Here is an 18,249-nt window from a genome sequence, read left to right as displayed (position 1 = left end):
CTGCCTCAGCTATCTAACACTTAGCCAGCACCCGTAACGACGGAACCTCAACTTCGATTGGTAGAACAGCCTCCATCCCATAAACAAAGGAATATGGAGTTACCCCAATAAAAGTTCGAATTGAAGTCCGGTAGCCCCACAGAGTGAATGGCAGCTTATCTAGCCAGTCCCGGTAGGTCTCCACCATCTTCTGCAGAATGTGCTTGATGTTCTTGTTGGCGGCCTCAACTGCTCCATTGGTTTGCGGCCAATATGTAGATGACTTATGAAAAGCCACGTTGTACTTTTCTAACAAATCGATCACCTCCTTCTTGAAGTGGGAACCATTATCCGAATTAATCTCGTTCGGGACCCCGTAGCGATAGATGATGTTGTCTCTGATGAACATCGCGACATGCGATGCCTTCAACACTGCATAGGATTGGGCCTCAACCCACTTCGTAAAGTAGTCTATCGCGACCAGAATGCACTCATGCCCGTTGGACCCCTTCGGAGTGACAGCCCTAAGTACATCAATCCCCCAGACTGAAAACGGCCATGGTGAAGTCATGTTGTACAGCTTCGACGGCGGAATGTTCATGCAGTTTGCATGGATCTGACACTTGTGGCATCGCCAGACAAAATCAATACAATCCTCCTCCATAGTGGACCAGTAATAACCTTGTCTAAGGATTTTCCAGGCTAGCATCACCCCGTTCATGTGCGCTCCTCACTCTCCTCCATGGATGGCCTCCATTAGGCGCTTGGATTCTTCAGCATCAACACACAGTTTATGCATCCCGAGATGACCCTTCTTGTACAATTTACCCCCGCGGACGATGAACTGAGCAGCCATTCTTCGAATTGCCCTCTTGTCTTTGGCATTTGCCCCTGGTGGATACGCATCTTCTTCCAAGAAGTTCCAAACATCGTAATACCAGGGATTTTCATCTTGTACCTCATCTATGGCAGCAATCATCTCAAGCCGGCACAAATTTATGTTCGATGATGATCGGACGCATCCGGACTCCGAAATGAATGTCTATCATAGAAGATAGAGTTGTTAATGAATCTGCGGACTTATTGTTTTCTCTTAATAGATGAGTGAAGTTCAGCTTCTCAAATCGAGGAATCAGCACATCCAAGGTCTGGTGGTAGATTCTCATCTTTTCTTCTTTAACTTTCCAATCTCCTTTAGCTTGAGATACAACAAGGTTCGAGTCCCCGATGACATCCAACCGTTTTGCCCCTAGTTCTAGGGCGGCTTCTAAACCGGCAATACATGCCTCATACTCTGCCTCATTGTTCGACACTCTAAACTGGAGTTTGAATGCTAAAGGTATGCGAGAATTGTCAGGCGCTATTAGCAACACCCCTATCCCATACCCATATTGGTTTGATGCTCCATCAAAGTACATCGTCCAAGTCTCTTCTTCGACATGCAGAATGGCCTCGTCTGAGAACAGGTACTCAACTGCTTCAATCCCTTTCCACTAGGTGATCGGCTAGGAACTCCGCTACCGCTCTCCCTTTCACTGACTTGCGCGTCATGTACTTCTAATCAAATTCGGAAAGCAGAAGCAACCAACGGGCTAGCCTACCCGTAAGTGCTGGTTTCTCGAAGAGATATTTGATGGGATCTAATCTCGAAACTAGTATTACATAGTGAGCTAACAGGTAGTGCTGCAGCTCCCTGGTAGCCCATACTAAGGCCAAACAAGCCTTCTCCAGCGGAGTGTAGCGGGTCTCGTATTCCAGCATTTTCTTGCTCAGGTAGTAGATAGCCTTCTCCACTTTGTCCTCAGACTCCTGTGCAAGCATGCAGCCCATTGTAGTTTCAGTCACTGAAAGATACAGAATCAACGGTTTCCCCAGCTCAGGCGATGACAACACAGGTGGGTTCTGTAAATATTGCTTGATCTGTTCGAAAGCAGCTTGGCATCGGTCGTCCCATTGGAACTTCATTCCTTTCTTCAGGAGACCAAAGAGTGGTTCACAAGTCAAGGTTAATTTTATAATAAACCATCTCATGAATTACACTTTACCCAAAAAGCCTCGCACCTCCTTTTCAGTCCTCGGTGGTCGCATTTCTAAGATGGCCTTGATTTTGGAAGGATCGACCTCGATACCTCTCGATGTGATCAAGAACCCCAGCATTTTCCCTGCTGTAACACCAAATGTACATTTCTGCGGATTCAGCCGCAACCGATACTCTCTGATTCGTTAAAAGAATTTCTGCAAGGCGGTGTAGTGGCCCTCTCTTTCCTTGGACTTGACAATCATGTCGTCCACGTACACCTCGACCTCTTTATGGATCATTTCGTGCAAAATTGTGGTCGCGGCCTGTTGATAGGTAGCTCCAGCATTCTTCAGCCCAAACGGCATCACCCTATAACAATAGATCCCCCACGGGGTGGTAAAAGCAGTCTTCTCCCTATCTTCGGGTGCCATCAGAATCTGATCGTAGCCACAAAACCCATCCATGAATGAGAGCAACGCATGCCCCACAGTGAAGTCTACTAATTCGTCGATATGCGGCGGAGGAAAGTCGTCCTTCAGACTAGCTTTGTTCAAATCCCTGAAGTCCACACATACCCGAATTCTGCCGTCCTTCTTCGGCACTGGAACTATATTGGCCAACCAAGTTGGGTATTCAGATACCAGCAGGAACCCTGCGTCAATTTGCTTGGTGACCTCTTTTTTGATCTTAAGAGCCCAGTCCAGACGGATCCTTCTGAGCTTCTGCTTAGCAGGTCGGCCCTCTGGGTCAAGAGGGATTCGGTACTGTACAATCTCAGGATCGATTCCAGGCATATCTTCGTAGGACCACGCGAAAACATCTTTCAAATCTTTTAACAAAGCGACTAAACGCTTGCGCTCCTCTGAAGACAACGTGGACCCGATCTAGACCAGCCGCGGGTCCTTCTCAGTACCAACATTAATTTGGGGGATTTCATCAACCAAGGGTTTAACAAACCTCTCTTGCTCTTGATTAAGTACATATTTCAAAATCAGAGGAATTTCTTCCTCGTGGTTTCATCAAAATTTTGAAAGTCTTGATTAATGCAATAAATTAAGGGCACAGAAAAGTACTCGAAGGCCACAGCCGCACAATTCTCATTAATCACTTCTAAGTCGCCTGATTCCTCTATTACAATAGACTCAAAGGAAAAAGAAAAAGACAACCTAGAATACCGGACTCAGACTCAGATGAGCTGGAACCTGATTCCGACTCCATAGACTCAGTGGAATCAGATTCCGGCTCACTACTTGACCCAGTGCTGCTCGATAAAAATTCCTCCTCGTATTGCCAGACGAGGGAGGGTGCGATGGATGCATCCAAAATATTTGAAGATGGGCTCGCAGCCGTTTCATTTCCGATCATGGACACCGAGAAGTTATCCCCCAAACACTCATGTACAATCGGAGGATCTGAAAGTAGACAAGCCAATGCTACCCCCATTTCAATCTCTGCGCTCTCGGAATCCTCCTCCTTACACTGCTCAACCTCAGTTGGTGGGTCTGTCTGCTCTTCGGCAACATCATCCCCAAACAATTGCAAGTCAAAGAAAATCTCAAACCCCAGCAACCGCCGCCCCTCTGTATTCAGCCATGGCTCTGGGAAGCCGCAGAATAGGAAGTCTTCCCCCTCCCGGACGAAGCGTCCGTTCAGGGTACCCTGGATGGGCTGGTGCACCAATTCATAATGCTTCCCAATTGGCTTTGCTCTGGCCCTTCCGGCTATCTCTTTGCCTTTCCTCACCCAGTCCTCTTTGGTAGACAGATAACCTAAACCAAAGGTATGTGGGTTGTGCGGCACTTCGGCCGATACTGTAATGCCCTTCCGGCCACTTTTCCCTAGTCCCATCCTGAGGATGTGCTGGAGGTTGTTCATGAGGTACATAGACTGCGCACTGACATATAACCCCTCATCAACAACTAAGATATTATGAACAACCTGAGCCTTGGCTAGGGTGTATCCTGACAAGAACACATCCTCCGTGCCATGCTCGATTTCCAAAACCGGTATAGACACCGCTGGCGGTGGATGAATTGAAGAATTCCCGAAGACTATAGCCACCCCCTTCCCGTGGGGGTACTTTAACATTTGATGTAGGGTGGAAGAGGCCGCTTTCACCTGGTGCAGCCACGACCGCCCTAGGATTAGATTGAAGGTTGCAGGAATGTCCAAGACATGAAAGTCAATATCCTGTTGTCCTGGACCAACCTGAGTCCGAATCTGCACAGTCCCTATCACCTCTCTGCTGGTATTGTCGTAGGCCCTTATCACCTGGGCAGTTGGCACAAAATCCACGGGCTTCAACCCGATTGCATATGCCGTCCTCGATGGACACACATTGATAGTAGATCCTGTGTCGACAAGAACCACTGGTATCCATTTTTTTCTACACTCCACAGAGATGTAGATTGGTTTGTTATGATTTGCGCCCTCAGACGGCAAATCCTTATTAGTGAAGGTCAACGTCGAGGAAGCTTCTCCCAGAAAGACCAATCCCACCAACTGCTCAGGTGTGGTATCGATTGATAGCTTGGCCCTGTCCATCGTGGAAAGGACAGCCTGTTTATGAACTCTTGAGGCCATGAGCAGTCCCCAAATGGAGATGTCCACTTGTATCTTCTTAAGCTGTTTCAGTACAGCCTTCTCCTTGAGTAACTTTTCTTTCTGCCTCTCCGTCCCCTTGTCCTTCCCGGGCTCCTCTGGTTGATCTAAATGCAAGGGCTTGAAATACCGCCCACTTCTAGTCATGTGGTCCACTGATCCAATATACCAGGTATTATCCGGTTGGGTATGCCCCCAATCTTCGTCTGTGTGGGCAAGACATAGTTCATCGTCTTCCCACCACATGCCATCAGCAACCGGCAGACACCTGTTTGGTTCCATTATTACTGCTTATGTGCGCACAGCACATTCTATTTCCGCAGGGGCTTTGGCTTTTCCAGCCCTTTCCAGATCTTCGATCTTTTCCTGCTCGAACTGCTTCAGTGCAGCCTGCTGCTCAGTATCTTCTGTACTCAAAATGCTCTGATCCCGAACAAAATTCTTTACACCGGTGCTCTCTGGTGGTCCATTCTGATTCCCGGCCATTCTGGCCACTACTGATGTCCCTATCTCTGAAAGACCCCGTTCTGGCTGAGGCTGCTCAATAATATCCGGCTCGTCACTGAGCCACCCAGTAGCTTCCACTAACCCTTTCAGATCAAACCAGTTGACAGTCACGTCTCCCAGATCCTGTTCGTTGAAAAACTAAAGGTTGACAATGTCCTCCTCCAGCTCTGCTAGGTCATCTAGCTCTTGATTAGGTCCATCCTCTCGAACTACACAGATCTCTACCCCAACCAGCAGCTCTACTCTCGGCCCAACTTGGCCTGTTAAAGTAATGTAACCGCTCGGGTTGTACACAAAACGTGCAGACCCCTCAGGCTTTGAATCTTCATTACCATCTGCCTCAGCAATCATCTCAATTCTATCTTTGATAGCAACCACCAATGGTGTAGCTGCAAGGGTTTTTGGGCTGGTGGTGGTGACCATGCCCACATCTGAAGATCTGGTAGCTGCAGCACTGTTTGTGCCTGCATTCGTACCACGGTTGAATACCCTCTTGGGCTGCTATCTTTCATGGTCAATCAGGCCTTGTTTCATGGCATCCTCTATCTGCACCCCGATCTCATGTAAATCTGCAAAGGTGGGGAAAGGGAGGACGATCATCTTTTACATGAGCTTGGGTTGGAGGTTGCGCACAACCATCTGAATCTAATCTTTGTCAATGGGCCTGATGGTCATCATCGAGGCTTTAGCCCTCCAGCGGGTCACAAAATCGGAGAAGCTCTCCTTTGGCTCTTACCTAGTTGTCTCGAGATCACAAGTTATGACCTCGATCTGCGTATTGTATGAGTATTGAGCTATAAAGGCCTTAGCCGTTTCCTCCCAGCTTCTCTTAACAAAGTCCTCTAGCTTTGCATACTAAATAGCCACTATACCAGATAGGGTCCGGCCAAATAGGGAAAGCTTCTGCAATCTGGAAAGGCCCATTGGCCTTAGGATATCCGAAAACAGCCGTAGGTGCACCATAGGATCTCCAGACCCGTCAAAACAGTCGATGTGCGGCATCTTAAACCGGTCCGGCAGAGTCACGGCCGAATCGGTATATCCATCCTCTATATCCGGAATGGATTTCACACCTTGAGCCTTCTTGAAAAGTTTTTCTAGCTTGCTCACTTTTTGCGCTGTTGGATCCACCTCAAATTCAAATGGTGAATCCACTAGATTGGTGGGTGCTTTGGATAGCTAGAGTAGGATTGGGGGCGGAGCTCGCCCCGTTGGAATGTCTATATTTTCCTGGACGTTTGCTGTCTCCCCGAGTATTGGAACTCTAGGTGGGGAAGGAGGTGGGTGTGAAGCAGATGCTCCGGTTTGTTGTTGTAGCCTGGCAATTAACTCTGCCTGTTGGGCCACTACCTCGGCTTGATGTGCAGAAACTTCTGCCTGACGAGCAGCATCCTGCTGCATGGCTTGCATAGTCTCCTGGAGTTGATGCATCATCTCTTCTATTTCGACTGTAGAGTGTGGATCAGACTGGACCAGTGTATGTTCCCTCTCTGCGGGAGAAACAGAACTCTGATCCCTACTGTATTCAGGTGGGGTAGACAAAGCCCTCTGAACTGACTGCTGAACTGATATCCTCTGTCTAACTGCCCTCCGTCTAGTAACCAAGGGTAATGAATAGAACACTGGTTGTCCGTCTATCAGATCCGAGGATCGATGAAGTCTGCGACCTCTAACCCAGAGTGCTTGGGGAATATCTGCCTGGTCGGATGCAATAGTGCTAAACTACCTTGCAAAAAGATAAATAAAGCATAATAAGGAAACAAACAACTAGAAAGTGCAGTGTGCTATGTTATGAGCTGAATAAATTAAAGACAACACACAGTTGGCAAACACAAGCTGAAATAATTATTCTCAACCACTGATCATTGTTCCCCCAAATCACTACCCCAAAACTGAATCTGATACGCTCAGGTAAAATTGATTCCCAAATACTGATGCCCTCAGGCCTGATACCCAGACTTGCAGACTGATACACACAACCTGTAGAGACACACTCTGATAGCAAATAGCAAGCAAATGAGAGCCAAAACACCTCTATGTTGGGGTAGGATTTCCCTGTCCTATTTTATCAGGAGCTAGGGTTTCACTACGCACACAGCGGTTTCAAACAACCTAAAATCGGGTAAGCAACCTATCCTAGTTTGGAATAGTCACTATGGTTTCTGATATGCACTAGGTCGAATGGTCAAAAAGGGTGCTCTGGTAACAACTGGGGTTTGTGTTCTCATCGTGGCAGAGCTCGTAACCGATCTACCTTATGGCACGCAGCCTCATCATTCAGGAATAGCAGACGACGAACACTGTGTCTTAGGCGCACCAATGCAAATGCAATGCAAAGAGACACATAAGTGCAGTCAAAACAAGATATCATGAGTTCGAGTCAAGTTCTCTAAATCCCCAGCAGAGTCTCCAGAAACTGTAGACCACCCCCGAGAACTCCCCAGCTCCGCGCCGCAAAGGTGCGAATCCGTTTTGTTCTTTAGGCTACTACAGTTCGGACTCAATGTCGCGGTTCTGAATCTAATCTTGCAAAGTGCAATGCAAGACCGATAAATCACCAAAGAGTCCAAATCCGACAAATCGTTTTGGAAAACTGATTTTTATAAAGAAGTGCCAAACATGGACTGCTTTACTAGATATAGAGTCGCCACCTAAATATTTTATTTTTGGAAATTTAGGAAACCTTGACTCGTGCCTAAGGCTACGTGTCCGTCATCACCAAGGTTGCCTCAGCTCGGGAACTTGGGTACGAGAGGGGAAGGTCATGCAATTGCACCCCCGCTCGCTCGATCAAAGATCGGCCTGTACAAAGCATGATATTTTGTTTTTGAAAACACATGTGTTCTTATTCCGGTTATTAATCTAGAATTACTATCTGATGCTCCTAGCATACAAGTATAGACTAGATCGCCTAAGTTAGAACAAAACATGGCATATTCGTATGTGAAAATGATTTGAAGTTTGCTACTCGCAAGTAAGCTAAGTCGCGGATTTCAATGAATTACTCCAATTCAAGCAATCCAACCTTCATCCACAAGTATTCATGCAGTTAAACAGTTAAGCAGTTAGCTTCATGGCAAGCATGCTAAACATGGCAGCACTTACACACATGCAGTATGCTAAAGCGTATACACTCACAGTGTACTCCGAGCCAAAACAAAGAACTAGTTAGAAATCATGCATGATCCTAGTTCATGTTAAGATGACTAATGGAAAACATGCAAAAATGCAACTAAGATAGGCTCGGCTATCCTAAGATGGCATGTGAAATGCAACTCGGTACATGTATTCAAATTGGAATTGAAATACAATGCAGTTAGTATGATGCGCCGAGCCCGGTGCATGCAAAACAGATGAATGGATGCATGCATGTGTAGACACCCCATTTTTGACCGACCTTAAGACTCAGACGTCACCGATTGAGCGCTTGGTGATGTTGCATAATGTGCTCGTTCGGAAGTTTCAGAGTCACGGCCGTGAGCCCTGCCTCCGGACTTCCGAACCCTTTTCTGTGCCTTGTCTCGGTTTGCGAACCAGACTCGGTTTTCTTTGTTTCTTTTCCTGAGGGAAGAGAGAGGTCCCGTAGGCCAACTCTCAATGTCCGTAGGCTACATTTGGTGGCCGTAGGCCATTTTTCCCATTTCGGAGTCCGGTTCTCGGTTTTCGGAGCCGTCAGGCCGTGTGCCTCGGTTCGGGACCGCTTAACCATCTCCTATTGCTCTGGTTTTTGGCATACTTCCTATTTGCTCCCTTTTGAGGGACACTGGGGTCTGAGAAACCCACTTCGTGGCCGAACACCACTTTCGGTGCTTAACAGCCTATTTTCGGGACCCCGAACTGCGTGTTTTGGCTCCGAAACTTTCATTTTGCAACGATTTTCGTTCACTTTTGGCAGGTACCTCTGTTTTGTCACCAGGGAGGTCACTGAAGGGTGGGAGGCCAGCAATTGTTGCAACAACCAGTTATACATCCTCCGACGCCCTCCGACGCCCGTTTTTCGCACTTCCGGGCTAATGTTGAATACCTTGGACCCATTTTCTCCAACTTTGAACCACATATTTGTGATGTACACACTTGGGAGGCCCCTAAAAGTTCATGGCCGGCCATTAATTCAAATTGACCCTTTTGAACCCCTCTTTCCGAGCCAATGTTGAACCCCTTGGACCCACTTTCTTGGACTTTTAACCACATGGTTGTGTTGTACACACATAGGAGTACCCCACCAGTTGGTGGCCGACCAGAAAATATGATTGAACCTTTTGACCTCTAGCCGGCCGGCTAGGGGGTGTGGCCGGCCGGCCACCTGCAACAAAAGTACCAGGCCGGCCTGCTTCCTTGCACTGTTCCCTTTACAGCTGTGGGGCAATATCCCCCAGAAAAGATCTTTATCTGGGGGATATTTCGTGGGGGAATATTACTCTCCTTTTCCCCCACCTTTACACCCCTTCTTTGGCCTATATAGCAAGCAAGCCTTGTAGTATTATGGGGTTAGAAAAATTCTCCTTCAAGCTTCCATAGCCAACTCCATCTTCATCCTTCTCAATTCTTTAAAAAACCCTAAGTCCCTAACCATCATTCCTTCTACACCACCAAGCTCTACCACCACCACCTCATTTCCAGCAACAAGGAAGGTTTCTCAAAGGCCAAAGAAGCTGCAAATTCATCCAAGAAGCAACAAAAGTTTGAGTCTTCAAGGGTGAGTAACACTTTTACCCTTTTGACCCTTTTTCTTGATCTATTTGTAAGTCTTCTATGATTTTTGTTTCAAGCTCCGGCCCTAACTGAAAAGGGCCCTCTTTTGAGCTCATCTTCACTTTTCATTAAGGGCTCAACCTTGTTTGAGCCCTCCATGACATACTTGCTTCATTGATCCTCTTATATGTCATAATCTTGCATGCTATTTTTGGCCCATGAGCAATCTGTTTTTGAGCATGTTGTAAATTGATGTTAGGCTTATTTTGAGCCCCTCTTCAACATTAGAGAAGGGCTCAACATTGTTTGGTGCCTCCATGTGTCACTTGTAGTTATATCCCTTATTTGGCCCCATTTTTGCATAAATTGGCAGCCCTCTTTGCTTCTGTTTTTTGACCTTGGTCCGAACTGAAAGTGGCCTTATTTTGGCCTATACTTCATGTTTCATTAACACTTTTTTTCTGTTTGGTGATTATTTTGTATACTTCATGTTATAGCACCTTTTGAGCCTCATTTTGCATCACATTCTTAGCATGTTTTCATACTGATTTTGAGGCTGACATATACTGTAAATATTCATATTTTTGGTCCCTCTTCAGTGTTGTAGAAGGAAATTTTTCAGTTTGGGTTTTTCTTATATCACTTGCTTCATCACCCCTCTTTTGGCCCCCATTCTTGCATGCTATTTTTCCCCTACCTATGCTTGCTGTTTGGCCATGTTTATAACTGTGAAAGTGCCTTTTTTGGGACTGCCTAGCTTCTGTCTTTGCATTGCATGTCCATATTGTGCATGTTTGGCATAGCTATAGGCCATTTCGGGTGCCTAATGTTGCATTTCGGGACAATTTCATGCATTTGGTGTCATTTCGCTTCATTTCAGGACTGTTTTCCCCCATATTTTGTTGCTGAAATTCTGTTAGAATGATTGTCATCCATTCCATGTCATTTCATCACATTTTATCATCGCCTCGGTTTGCGTGCCCGTGTGCACGCATTTCGAGGCACTTCATTTTTATCCGCCGGCATCCTATGTGAGTGTGGCTGAGGCTCACTCATGTTGGTATAAGCCCATTTGTCATTTCCATGCCATTTCATCACATTTTATCATCGCCTCGGTTTGCGTGCCCGTGTGCACGCATTTCGAGGCACTTCATTTTTTATCCGCCGGCATCCTATGTGAGTGTGGCTGAGGCTCACTCATGTTGGTATAAGCCCATTTGTCATTTCCATGTCATTCCATCACATTTTATCATCGCCTCGGTTTGCGTGCCTGTGTGCACGCATTTCGAGGCACTTCATTTTTATCTGCCGGCATCCTATGTGAGTGTGGCTGAGGCTCACTCATGTTGGTATAAGCCCATTTGTCATTTCCATGTCATTTCATCACATTTTATCATCGCCTCGGTTTGCGTGCCCGTGTGCACGCACTTCGAGGCATCTCATTTTCATTGCATTCTGTCTTCGCCTCGGTTTGCGTGCCCGTGTGCACGGACTTCGAGACATCTCATTTTTATTGCATTCTGTCATCGCCTCGGTTTGCGTGCCCGTGTGCACGTACTTCGAGGCATCTCATTTTCATCGCATTTTGTCATCGCCTCGGTTTGCGTGCCCGTGTGCACGCACTTCGAGGCATCTCATCTTCATTGCATTCTGTCACCGCCTCAGTTTGCATGCCCGTGTGCACGCACTTCGAGGCATCTCATTTTTACAGTATTCTGTGAATGTTAGGATTATATCTTAGTTGCATTTCATGCATATCATGCATATTGCATCGTGTCCGGAATAGGAGTTAGCCCGGGCACGGGAAACGAGGTACATTTCGTACTCTGAGTGACGGAATGTGTCTCAATTCCCCAGTCACCGACACTCCGGATTATCCATGATGGAGTTAGGTTTTAGCTGTAGTTTCATGTGCATTCATCCTATATTGAGTTGTGCATTTCGACTCCTCGGCCATCATGCCTCGGTATGCGTGATTGGTGGCACGAGGATCGAGACATGCATATATCTGTGCAAATACATTGCTATGCCCCTTTCCTGCTCTCTGTTGCAGCAAAACGAAGAATCAGCAACCTTTTGGGGCTTGGCACGCATTTCAAGAACAGGTGTAAACAGAGGCTAATCGGGGCATTCCGGTGGATTTCCGCGCAAGACAACCCGGACATGCATCATCCATCAGTAGCAAGGCAGTCCCTGGCTTGCACGCCAGTTTTATTTGCTTTCTTAGTTAATTCTTTAATTAATTAGGATTTTGTAATATTTTGGACTGTAATATTCTTTTATTCGGGACTGTAATATTTGGACTGTATTATTTATTCGGACCCTCTGCGCGGGGGCACAACTGTAATAAGTGTGGGTGAGTGTGATGTATGTCTTCCAACCCCACGTCTTTCTTCCCTTTTATTTATCCGCTTATGATGGTTAGATTAGGGCATGTTTAAATTAGCATACAGTATGACAGCATGTTTGCATCATTCATCTGTTTTGCATGCACCGGGCTCGGCGCACCATACTAACTGCATCGTACTTTCAATTCCAAATTGAATACATGATAGTTGTAGCATTTCACATACCATCTTAGAATAGCCGAGCCTGCTATAGTTGCATTTTGCATGTGTTGCATTAGACATTTCTGTACACTTAGGATTCATGCATGATTTCTAATAAGTGTCTATTTTGGCTTGGAGTACTCGGTAAGTTTTTAGGCTTTAGCATCCTTGCATGCGTGTGAGTGCTGCCATGAATATCATGTTTACCATGAGGCTATTTGCTTACCTGATATAACTGCCTGAATGCCTGTGGGTGAAGGTTGGGTTATCTGAATTGGAATAAATCATCAAATGTTTCAAGCCTACCTGCGGGTAGCAAATCATTTTCAAACAAACAAACATGAAATGTTTCGTTCCAATTCAGGCGACCCAGTCTATACTTGTATGCTGTGCGCATCACATAGTAACCTAGGCTAATAAACCGGAATAAGAACTCACAATGTTTTCAAAATTTGATATCATGGTTAGTAGAGGCCGGTCTATGACCGGGCGAGCGGGGGTGCTCACGAAGTGACCTTCCCCAATCGTACCCAAGTTCCCGAGCCGGGGCAACTTTGGTGATGACGGACACGTGGCCTTTTGGCACCGAGTCAGGGTTTCCTAAATTTCCCAAAATAAAATATTTAGGTGGCGACTCTGTATCTGGCAAAGCAGTCCATGTTTGGCACTACTTTTTCAAAAATCAGTTTCTCAAAACGATTTGCCGGATTTGGACTCTTTGGTTCAGATTAGGAACCGTGACATTTTAAGAGTCCGAGCTGTAGTGGCCCCAAATGAACAGAACGGGACTTAACCCTCCCGGGGCGTTCGGGGGACGTCTACAGCATGCAAGCATAAGGTATGCTAATCAAAATATGCCCTAAAACTAACCATCGTAAGCGGTTAAGTAAAAGGGAGAAAGAAATGGGGGTTGGAAGACATGCATCACACACACGCACGCTTATTAGAACAGTTGTGCCCTCTCGACGGAGGGTCCGAATAAGAAGCTAACTAGCTAATCTAAGCTAATTAAACTAATTATTACATCACAAAACTAGCTAACTAACAAGCTAACTAATTGAGTACAAAACGAAGCTAATTAACTAACAAGTTAACTAACTAGTTATTACAACACAAATAAGCAGCTAAACGCATTAACTACTTAAATACATAACCAAAGCATAAACTAGCTAAGGAAAGCAGTGAAGAGAGGTCCTCGGGATGAGGAGTGCATGCATGCTTTGTCGCCTCGTTCGGAAATCCGTCGCGATGCCCCAACTTGCCTCTGTTTGCAATTGTTCTCAGAACCTTGCACCAAGCTCCAAAAAGATTCCAACTCACCTTGGGGACCTGTAGGAGGGCTACCAACCAGTTGTTGATGTTTCCAGCCACTGGCCGACCACTTTTTGTTGCTGCAAACCAGAAAAAGTGGTCGGCCAGCTAGTTTTTCTAGTTGGCTGACCAGTTTTTGTTGCACTTCTCTAATTTGCTGCAATAGAGAGCAAAAAAGGGCATAGCAATGTATTTGCAACATATGTGTGCACAACCACCCTCCCTATTATTTCAAAAGCTCAAGGGAGTGCGGTTCTCGACCCTCAGGCCACCAATCACGCATCTCGATGCATGATGGCCGAGAAGTTAAATTACACAAATCAATGTAAAATGAATGCACACATAAACACATAAAGCCTAGAACTCTATCATGTATGATCAAGAGGGTCGGCGACCGAGAATTGAGGCACGTTTCATCACTTCAAGTATGAAACGTCCCTCCTTTCTCGTGCTCAGATTAACACTTAATCCAAACAACAATGCAAAGCAAGCATATTAAACACAATGTAATGCATGCATGATCAACTTAACAAAGCAACACAAGCATGCAACAACATGCAATGCAATAAGCATGCAACAACATGCAAACCACATACTCAATGGACTTAAACTGAAAATGGACGGACCTCAGTCATGCCCAAATCAGTGGCCATAATGATGAAACTAAGGCATGAAGTACAAAGTAAATGCATGCACAATGCAAAGGCCCATTGACCGGGCATAAGAGCACAACTCTCAAGAGTGCTCAAAGAGTGACAAAAGTGGAAGTGTAACAACACTATATGCATTGAAACTAAGTAAGAAATGATGCCAAATCATTCAAACAATACAAGTATAGCATGCAAAGGTCCTTAAGCTTTGAAGCTAGTAAAGAGGACTACAAAGGGGGCATGTAACACATGGCACAAATGCATGAACCAATCACAAACAAAGCTCAAGTAGGTCAAAACAAAGACCAAAATATGCTGAGATGAGGGCTCAAAGGCCTAGGCAGGCATGCATACACACTAGGCTGTAAACAAGGCAACTATGCATAACACTCGAAGGCACTTAAAGAGTGAATGAAGTGGGAACATGGCAATGCTACATGCTCTGAAATGTCATGTTAAAGGATGCCAAATCATGTACACAACACAAATGAAGCATGCTATGGTACCCAAAGCTTGAAGCTAGCATAGACATTTGTACTACAACTATGCAATACATAAAGCATATGGCAAAGGCAACCTAAAATAGTCCTAGAACTTGCCAAAATGAGTCTAAAACATGCATGAAGGAAGTCAAAACAAGCTAGCATGAAGGGTCAAAACAATAAGCATGCAAGGCCAACAAGGAGGATTACACTACACCTACCAAGACCAAGCACGGGATGACTTCGCCAACAAAAATCAGAGTTATATCATGGCAAAACAACCCCAAATAAACACTGAAATGATAGCTCGCAAGCTTAAGCATGAAGGCATACACAATGACCCATGTTTAAGGCATAAAGGGCAAACCCTCCAACGCATTGAAAGATTGACAAATGCAAGTGCATGAACATGAAACATGGACTGAAATCACATTACAAATGATTCCAAATCATTCAAATAGGCCAAGCAATGCATGCTAGTGGACTTGATACACAAAGCTAACAAGCTAGAATGCACTATAGCTATACAAAGCATGGCATGCATGACCAAAACAACACAAATCAGAGCTAGAGAATGCTAAAATATGGATAAAAGCTTCTTAGAGTCAAGCCAAAAGCATGCTAAAATGATAGTCTAAAGCATGGTACACATTAAGCTAGTTCATGGAATTACACTACAAGTGCATGGAGCATGCATGGGGCTATTAAACCAAACCTTAACAAAGGTATATGATGGCAATACAACACCAAGAACATGCTGAGATGGACTCAAAACAAGCTAGAATGACATGCTACTTCATGAAGCATACAAAGCTAGTTTATGAGGATTACACTACAAGTGTATTATGCATGCAAGGGATGACAAAACCAAGTCAAAACAGTGGTATGCCATGCTGAAATAAGGCCTAAAATAGGCTGAGATATGGCCAACACAAGCTTAACAAACATGCTCAAACATGAGGCAAATAAAGCAAGCTTACATGACACAAGGAGCGGGATCACCCTCTCCTATTTGGGACCTTAAAACACCACTTCCACCACTGAAATTCCTCTGAGTTTCAGTGGTGAGAAGGCCAAAACAAGGTGGTCCCAATAGCTTAAAAAGATGGCACAAGAACAAGGCCAAACAAGGCCTAAGAGGGGGTAGACCACCCCCAACACAAAAATAACCTTGAACAAACATGTTAAAGACTGAAAAACAGAACTTTTTGTAGTTTAAAGTCAAGCCAAAAACAGCATGCAAGTAGGTTCAAAAGCTTAAACCAAAACAAGGATTTTAAAGGTTAAAAGCTCACCCTTGAAGAACACCTTCAAAACCACAACTCTAGCAGCTTTTTTTAGTTCAAACCAAACCAAAAACTCCAAAACCAGCTCCTAGGTGCCTCAGCAACAAAAGGATGGTGTTTGAGTGTGTGCTTGTGTGTAAAAGTGTGATAAAACTACACTTTTGAAGCACAAAAATGAAGCAAATGGGAAAATAAAGACAAATATGTATCTATATCTCTCAAGCACAATTTTCTGAACCTAGAGAAGGAGGGGGGAGGTTCTCTCTTATAGAGAACAAGCAACAAGCTTGTTGGACAAGCTTTTGGCCTAAAGCCATCCCTCCATACACGTGTATGGAGGATGGTTTCTGTGCGTTCTAGCTGGTACAACTGGCCTAAAAATATTTCCAAAAAGGTGATGAAAAGCTGCCAACCACATGAAGTGGTCGGCCAGCTACTTGTACTGGTCGGCCGACCACCACAAGTGGTCTCCCAAGAAGAAAACTGGTCGGCAATGGGTAGGAGAAGTCTACACACTGAAAGCAAGCCAATGGTGTGGTGGCCGACCAAAAAAGGTGGTCCAAAGACCAGGAAGACCAGTTGGCCGACCAGAAAATTGGCTGGCGGGGAGGAAAGTGGTCTCCAAGGGGAAGAACTGGTCTCCCACCCTTGTACCACCTTCCAAACAAGGAAAACAAGGTTTGTACCAAAAACAAACCAAAATGGATGCAAGACAAAAGTCCGGGAGGCAAGGTGCGCGGCCGGGAGCCTCGAAAACTAGTCTACGGGCACCAAAAGTGGTTTACAACCACAAAAGTGGTCTCCCAGACCACAGTGGCCCTCTAGGCCAAGGCAACAAGGCATGGTTCAAAAACCAAGCCAAAAGGAGAACGTTAAGCGGTCCCGAGACAAGGCGCGCGGCCGAAGGCTCCAAAAATTGAAAACTAGTCTCCAAGCGGGAAAAGTGGTCTACGACCGCAAAAGGATGGTCTACAAGACCACCCCCTCCCTATAGGGAAGGGAAATAAGGCTTGGTCCGCAAATCGAGCCGAAGCACAAAGAGTTCAGAGTCCCGGAGGCAAGGCTCTCTGCCAAAACTCTGGAAACTCAAAACGAGCACAACATGCACTATCACCGAGAGCTCAATCGATGATGTCTGAGTCTTAAGGTCGGTCAAAAATGGGGTGCCTACATCGCCCAAGTAGCAAGTTGAAGGTAGCCAGAACATCCAGGACGTGAAACTCAATATCCTATTGTGCCGGCCCGACTTGTGTTTTGATCTGAGCTGTTCCTATCACCTCCCTGCTTGTATTGTCGTAAGCCCGGATCACTTGAGTCGTTGGTACAAAGTTCGCTGGCTTCAAGCTAATAGCATAGGCCGTGCGCAATGGACAAACATTGATTACAGACCCAATATCAACCAATACAACCGGCACCCACTTCTCTCTACATTCAATTGAGATGTATAGCGGTTTGTTGTGCGTAGAGCCCTCGGGCGGCAATTCCTTATCTGCGACGGTCAAAGTCGCCGAAGCACCTCCCAGGAAGACAAGTCCCACTAGTTGTTCTGGAGTTGTATCGATAGATAGTTTAGCCTTATCCATTTCTAAAAGGACAGCTTGCCGGTGTACCCGCGAAGCCATGAGCAACCCCGAAATAGATATGTTCGCTTGAATCTTCTTCAGCTGCTTCAGTACAGCTGCTTCTTTTAACAGTTTCTTCACTGTTTCTCAGCTTCCTTATCCTTTCCAAATGCTTCTGGTTGGTCCAGGTGTGGGGGCTTAAAGTACCGTCCGCTCCTAGTTATGTGATCCACTTCCTCATAATACCAAGTATCGTCTGGCAGATTCTGTCCCCAATCTTCATCAGTGTGGGCAAAATGCAGATCATCATCTTCCTACCATATTTGTCACGACCCAAACCCGCCCCTATAGGTTTAGCATCGTAACCGTTCAGTAATCCTGAGATTACCAAAGGCCTCTAAGACAAATTAACATAATATTAGGGGCTAGCGGAAGCAAATAACAAATACACAACATCCATTAAGCTATGCAGACTTATATGAGACATAAAATTTTTAACTTTATTTACGTACATATACACATCATCATATATATACATATTCTAACTAGACACAAAGGGACTTAGCCTTATTTACAAAATACACAAAGACTTGTCTAACTGAACAGGAAA

Source organism: Camellia sinensis, chromosome 13 (assembly GCF_055761805.1).
Source record: "Camellia sinensis isolate YWXY chromosome 13, ASM5576180v1, whole genome shotgun sequence".
In the NCBI taxonomy this organism is placed as follows: domain Eukaryota; kingdom Viridiplantae; phylum Streptophyta; class Magnoliopsida; order Ericales; family Theaceae; genus Camellia; species Camellia sinensis.
This window is presented reverse-complemented; position numbering follows the sequence as displayed.